The sequence below is a fragment of the Pipistrellus kuhlii genome, unplaced genomic scaffold (assembly GCF_014108245.1).
Source record: "Pipistrellus kuhlii isolate mPipKuh1 unplaced genomic scaffold, mPipKuh1.p scaffold_m20_p_26, whole genome shotgun sequence".
In the NCBI taxonomy this organism is placed as follows: domain Eukaryota; kingdom Metazoa; phylum Chordata; class Mammalia; order Chiroptera; family Vespertilionidae; genus Pipistrellus; species Pipistrellus kuhlii.
Window position 1 is genome coordinate 878,412 of NW_023425525.1, and position 6,741 is coordinate 885,152.

The 6,741-nt window shown below is 66.3% G+C and overlaps 1 protein-coding gene across 1 annotated transcript in view; it reads right to left on the bottom strand.

Moving 5' to 3' along the window:
- Positions 1-2,465, bottom strand: part of GRB10 (growth factor receptor bound protein 10) — an 89,186-nt gene extending 86,721 nt beyond the window's left edge. The window contains exon 1 of the mRNA XM_045587175.1: positions 2,313-2,465. The gene's annotated coding sequence lies outside the window, so the exon portion shown is untranslated. The remainder of the gene's footprint in view (positions 1-2,312) is intronic.
- Positions 2,466-6,741: the final 4,276 nt, after the last annotated feature.

Below are 6,741 nucleotides of genomic sequence, written 5' to 3' on the forward strand. Positions count from 1 at the left end.
CCGAGGACATGGGTGCTTTTTTTTTAATCCTCACCCGAGGATACTTTTCCCATCGCTTTTTTTTTTTTTTTTTTTTTTTTTTTTTACTGAGTGGAAAGGAGGGAGGAGGCGGGAGGAGAGAGAAAGAGAGAACTGATGTAGGAGAGATAAATGGATTGGTTGCTTCTCACACGTGGCCCTGGTCGAGGCCAGGGGGACTGAACCTGCACCTGAGATGCGTGCCCTTGACTGGGAACCAAAACCAAGAGCGGCCCTCTGGCCTGGGGGCCCGGGTTCGAGGCAAGCCAGGGGCCTGGCCTCCACACTGTGGAGTCTGGAACCAGCCGAGGCGTCAATACCAAACCCTTTGGACCGGCTCTTGGATTCCGACTTCCTTCTTCTCGCCCGGTGGGGGCCGTCGCTGGGTCCCGTTCCTGGTGGCTACCGCCCCGCCCAGCCCTGGCCGAGCCCCTGGCCTCAGCCTGCCCGGCCAGGTCCCTGGTCCACACACAAAAGGCATCTGGGCTGCCCCCACCCCCATGAGACAGGCAACGGACAACTTCGGGGATATACAACTTTTATTCAAACGCCGTTTTCCTGGCCATAAACGTCCCTGGCAGATCAAACGCACGACTTTGTGGAGATCTGTGCTTCCTTCCAAAATAAACGTGTTTTTGAGTATAAACAGCGAGTGGACAAAAGAAAATATTGAGAATGACCCAGGCGATAAAGGCCGAACTCTGCACAGCTGGGAGCCTCCGGGCCAGCCGTGAGCCTCCCTCATCCTCCAGCCTGAGACTGGGTGTGACTGGAGGCTGTGTGTGCCTGTGTGTGTGTGGGTATGTGGTGTGGGGGTGTCCTCTGGCCATTCCTGCCTCAGAGGCAGAAGCCCTTGTGCAGCAGGAGAGAGCTCACAGGGCTGAAACGACAGCCAGGGCTTTGCTGGCCCCGTGCCAGGGGCGGCCAGTGTCCCCTCCCCAACCTCAGTTTCCGAACTTGTGAAATGGGGGTGCCCCGGGGCGCCAGAGGGTGCAGAGCAGCAAGGCTGCGACCCCCTCTCCTGCAGGGACAGGCTGCAGAGGCGGCGGCCACAGCGCGCTGAGTCCCTGTGATGGGAGAGCCCCGGGCGGCCCCGGGGTCCCCGGAGACCCCCTCCCCCGTGTGCGCCGTCCTCGGGGCTCCCACTGCGAAGAGGAGAACCTCGAATCCCCGTCGTCGTCCCAGGAAACACGGGGTTCAGGACTTTTCCTGAGTAAACCCTCCCCGCCCTCCCCCGAAAGACACTCCCCCTCCTCCCGGAGTCAGCACGGCTGCTCGGAGAAACCAGATTTACCCAATTTTACTGTGAGAGAGACGGGGAGGGGAGGAGGGGAGGGGAGGAGGGAAGGGGACTCAGCCCACCCCGGGACCGCGGCTTTGTGGGGAGCCGGGCGGCGCGGGGCGCGGGGCGCACACGCTGGTCGGCGCCTCGGAGACAAAGTGCCCCGCCGCGGCGGCCCGGGAAGTTGGGCAGCGGCCCGTGCGCCCCGGTCCCCCCGCCTCCGGGACCCCTGGGCGCGGGGCCCGGAGCCTCGGAGCGGCCGGCACCTGTGGCGCCCGCCGCCCGCCGCGCCGCCGGGACGGAAAGTTGGGGTTCCCCCGATCCCGGCGGGGGACGGACACAATGAAGGGCACCCCTCTCCGCGCCCCCGGGCTGCGGGCCTCCCGGCGGCGCTCGCAGGGGGAGTGCGGCGAGTTGCATCAGAAATTCCCTCCGCAAACCGCACGCTCTTATCGCGCCTCCACGGCTGGCGGCCGCGGCCCGCGAGCCTCCGGGCCGGGCCGGGCCGGGCCCAGCGCGGGGCGCGGGCCGCTAACGGAACCGGGGCGGGCGGGGGGGGAGAAAAAGAAAAAGAAAAAAAGATCCGAGGCCGCGCCGCTCCGGGCGGGAGGGTCCGGCCAGCCGCGCGCGGGCGGGCGCACCGGCGGCTGCGGGCGCGGAGGCGGCGCCCATCCTCCGGCCGGAGCGGCCATCGCCAGACCGCGCGCCCCCTCCCCGCCCCGCGCCGCCGCCCGGACCGCCCGGAGGGTCCCGCGTCCGTCCTCCAAGGCCCCGAGGCTCCCGGGTCCCGCGCCCGCGCGCAGAGCCCGGCCCGCCCGCCGCCCGCGCCCCGCGGTCCGCCCGCCCCGCGCCCGCGCCCGCGCCCGCCCCGCGCCGCAGCCCCCGGCCCCGGCGACGCCCTTCCGCCCGCCCGCGCCCCGCGCCCCGCGCCCCGCCGAGGGCGCGCAGACAATGCCGGGGCCGCCGCCGCCCGCCCCGCCACAAAGTAACTTGCGGCCGCCCCGCCGCCTACCTGCGCCTCCTCCTCCTCCTCCTCCTCCGGGCGGCGGCCTCTGCGCTCCGTCCGGCGGGCGGCACGCGCGATCCGGCCCCGAGCGGCGGCGCAAACTTTGCTCCGCGGCGTCCGGGCCTGGAGCGAGCTGCGGCGGCGCTGGGTGCTGCACCTCCCCGCCCCCGCCCCCGCGCCGGGCTTTAAACCCGCGCCCCGCCCGCGCCCCCGCCCCGCCCCCGCGCCTCCGCCCCGCCCCCGCCCGGACCGCTGGCCGCCGGCGCGGGCGGAGCCGGGCGCAGGGCGTGGCGGGCGCGGCGGGCCGGACCCTCCCCGCGGCTGCCGGGCCGGCGCGGGCGCCTGCACCCCGAGGCCTGCCCCCCCCCGGACCCCCGGACCCCGACACCCCAGACACCCGGGCCCGATGCCCGGGGAGCACGCGGGCACCTCTCTGTCCGGAGAGGCGATGTGCAGGCGAATTCTTTCAAACTCCCAGTCCCCACGGTGCGGCCCAAGCCCTGCACCCGGCGCCCGCGGGAGGATGGGGCGCGGGGACCTGCCTGGCCTCGGGGAGAAGGAGCCCGGGTGTGTGCGCTCAGCTCAGAACCAGCCCAGAGGGGCTGGGGACTCCCTGCCTGAGCCTCAGTTTCCCCATCTGCCTGTGAGCGCCGAGTGCCTGCAGGTGGAGGGGGAGGCCCCACACACGTGGTTAACACCATCCAAGCCTCAGGTCCTCACCTCCGAGATGGGCGCATTGGCCGGCCCTCTCCCTCTGAGTGTCACACTCTGCAGCTGGTGACCTGCCAGCACAGAGAAAGCTGGTCACTGGCCCCCGCTGGCGCTCCTGGGAGCGCTAAGGCCTCCGCCACGGTGCACATAGGGTGGTGATTGTGCCTTTTTTGGGTCCTGGTGTTGTAAAAACAGCGAGGACAGTAACTTACCTTTAGGAAGCTGTGTTTGTGCCAAACATTCCCGTCTCCCACAGGCCTCCAGGGCCGCCTGGAGGCACCACTGTGCAGACGGGGAGCCAGGCTCACGTGCCCGGCGAGCAGCCAGGATGCCGGGCCCTTTGGGGCGCTGCCTGCGGTCCCTGCTCTTCCCGCCTGTGCGTGGGGGTGTGAGGGAGGGCCACTAAGGGATCCTCCTGGGAATGTGGGCCCCGCAGTCCACGCCCAGAAAACCAACTGCACGAGGGGAGAGCAGGGGGTGAAGACTCTGGATCCCAGGGAGACTGGAGACAGGACCCCTGTCTTACACAAAGGGCCCTGCAGGCAGTGAAAGAGCAAAGCCGCCCTGCTCGCCTGCGTGGCAGCCGGGACGCACAGCCGGCCCCTCAGCACCGAATGCTGCCCGGACACCGGGTGCAGAGGCCTCCGAGCACTTCTCCGGTCCTTTTTAGGGTTCAGTCCCTGTGGCCACCCCCCCCCCCCACTTTGATGCCCCTCCTGAGCGCAGGGGGATTAGCTCACCTAACTCCACTGCACTCACCACATTCGCAGGCTCACATCAATAACACACACATCGAATCCAGTCCCCCCGCCGGCGCTGCAGGATCCCAATGTCCTTCCCCCTCCTCGCGAGGTCCGGCTGGTGAGGGGGGATGCTGAGCGGGCAGCATCTCTGCTGACAGGCGAGGGCCCACACCCTGTCCTCGTGGTCCTGCTCGCAGGGCCCGGGACCCCTCAGGGACGAGTTCTTTTTTTTTTTTTTTTTTTTTTTTTTTTTTATACATTTCATTGATTTTTACAGAGAGGATGAGAGAGGGACAGAGAGTTAGAAATATCAATGAGAGGGAATCATCGATCAGTGGCCTCCTGCACGCCCCCTACTGGGGATGTGCCAGCAACCAAGGTACATGCCCTTGACCGGAATGGAGCCCGGTCAGTCTAAGGGCCAATGCTCTATCTACCCTCAGTCTATGGTCGGGTGCTCTGTCCACTGAGCCGATCTGGTTAGGGCTCAAATCTGCAGTTTTAACAGTCCCCCCGCCCCTCTCCATGACCCACAGTGCACCAGGGGATGCCTTGCACTCTCTCCAGAGGAGAAACAAGGCTGTCCCCAGGGCACGGTGGGGGCTGCTGGTGTCTGGAAGGTTCTCGGTGGTGCCGTGCCCAGCAGTGTCCGGGGCACCAAGACTCAGAGAGGGAGCGGGAGAGAAGGCTTGCCAGGCGCCTCACCAAAGCCAGGAAAGAATGCGCCTGGGCAGTCACATTTCGCCAGGAATGCCGGGCTGGGGCCAGGGGGCGGGGGAGAGGGGAGGCCACAGGGCAGGCAGGAGGCTTGGCATGAGGCCAGGCTGCCAAGGCCGGAGGGACTGCTGGCCACTCAGGTGCCTCCACTGTGCCCCCCGCGGCGATAGAGGGAGCGAGATGCGTGTTGTCAGACCAGCCCTCTGTGTTACTTTCCGCTCCGGGGCTGGGGGAGCTGCTGAGCGGAAGGGTGGGCCAGTGCGATGCCTGCCCCTGGAGACCCCAACCAGAGTCCCGGAGGGTCTGCCCAGAGCCCAGGAGGGCACGTGGAAGGGAGGTTCCAAAAACAGGCCCGGGATAGACGCCCCCAGATTCCCATCTCCATCTCCCCTTCCCTGGCGGGGCCCCTGCCCCTCCTGTGTTCGATTCCCATGGGAATCTGTGTTCTTAGGATGTCTCCACCAACCCCCCTTTTCCTGAAACAGCTCCCAGCAGGTGACCTTACACCCACCTGGGACTCTGGGGAGGCGTTTGCCACCGGGCAGAAAGCACGTTTTGTGGGGTGTGGGAAAGGAATTCAGCTGTGCGACCAGAACAGGGCCGTGGCCCCAGAAGCTCCCCGTGGCCCCCGGAAGCCGACCCGGTCCCCACTCGCCGAGCCACGCCTCTGCCTCGTGTCCCCGAGTTTTGCCTTTTCCAGACCGCACGAGCCATTTCACACCAACGCGAGCTAACAGGATACGTCCGCGGCTCAGGACGCTTGGTGGTTTGAATCCCTGGAAGTCCAGAGCGAGTAGAATTCAAACTAAGAACAAGTCTCTGTGACGGGTCACGTGTCACGGGCGCTCCTGAAGATCTGGGCTGAAGGAAGCAAAGAAAGAAGCCGGACTTGGTCTCAGAACCACGTCCACGTCCACGCACGTGGGGCCCGTGGTGTCCACGGATAAAGCATCGCCTCCTCTTGTCTCCAAGTTGCTGGTAACTTGTTCAGCCTGAGGCTGCTGGGCCGGTCAGGAGGTGTCGGCTAAGAGGGCCATCTGCCGCCTGCGGCCGGGCTGGGCGGGCAGAGAGGAGCGGCTGACCTGGGAGATGGCACGATGAGCGAGCGGCGTTGGCATCGGTCTGGCCCCAGCGCTGACGGCCGACACGTGGGAACGTTTCAGCGGCACCGAGGAAGGTCTCGTGGTCAAGGTCGGTCTCCTGATTCAGCCGTGAGCCTGGTCCAGGGTCTTTGCTCCTCAGAGCTCAGCGGTTTGGAGACGGAGTGATTGACAGGGCAGATTTCTTCGGGAGAAGCTCAGTGTTCTCCCTCCTCCTCTCCCTCCTCCTCTTCCTTCTGCCTTGGCTTTCTGTCTCACCTTCTCCCCTCTCCTCTCCCTCGTCATCCTCCCCGGTCCCAGCAGCGAGTTTTCGTAAACATGTTGTCAGGTGTGTAGTCGAGGAAGTCAGCTCCCGGCCTGTGCCGTCTCGCCGCGCCGTCACCAGTAAATAACCAACAGAAAACGCCCGTGTGTCTGACCCTCCTTCTGCCCCTGATCCTGGCTCCACGCTCCCGTCTTGTCATTTTAGTGCTTTCTGTGCAGCCAGCTCTTGGATGCAGGCCTGAGGGCTTCTCTCCTGCAGGTTCTGCCTCAGCTACGGGGGACCCAGGGTGCGTGCCTGGATCCGGGCCATGGAAGGGACTGGACCTTCATTTATCCAGTTTCGGGTTTTCACTTGCATGCACCCCTGCTTTCAGGGAGGCTGAGGACTTGGCTGGGCGGCTGGGAATTCAGCCCATCTGAGGCCAGAGGCGCCCGCAGGTGAGCAGACCTGAGGGCGCCCTGGGCCGAGCCCACGCCACGGGCGCTTCCCAGAGTCCACTGGGGCCGGCCTGGCAGGGTGGTTGGTTCCCTTGGCGATGAGACTCCAGGTGGCATTCAAATGCCCATCAGAGGACACGTGGGTCCACCTGGGGCAAGGCCTGGCTGAGGACGGAGGCCGGGCAGGTGCGCAGTGGCGGGCGAGGCCCAGGCTGGGCTCGGGTCCAGCAGGAAGTGGGTCAGGAGGTCACGCCTCGCGTCCAGGAAAAGGCGGCGTCCCACGCCAGAACCAGGACACGGGCCTGCGGGGGCGGTGGTCCCAGCCCCGCTGAGCCCCTCAGAGCCGGACGGGACAGCCAGCTCCTGCAGGGCTGGGAGGGGACACAGATCCAGGGGTCAGGAGTAAGCTTTCAGTTTTTACGTGACCACCCGCGAACAGTGGCTCTGAGAATCGCTCAGAGT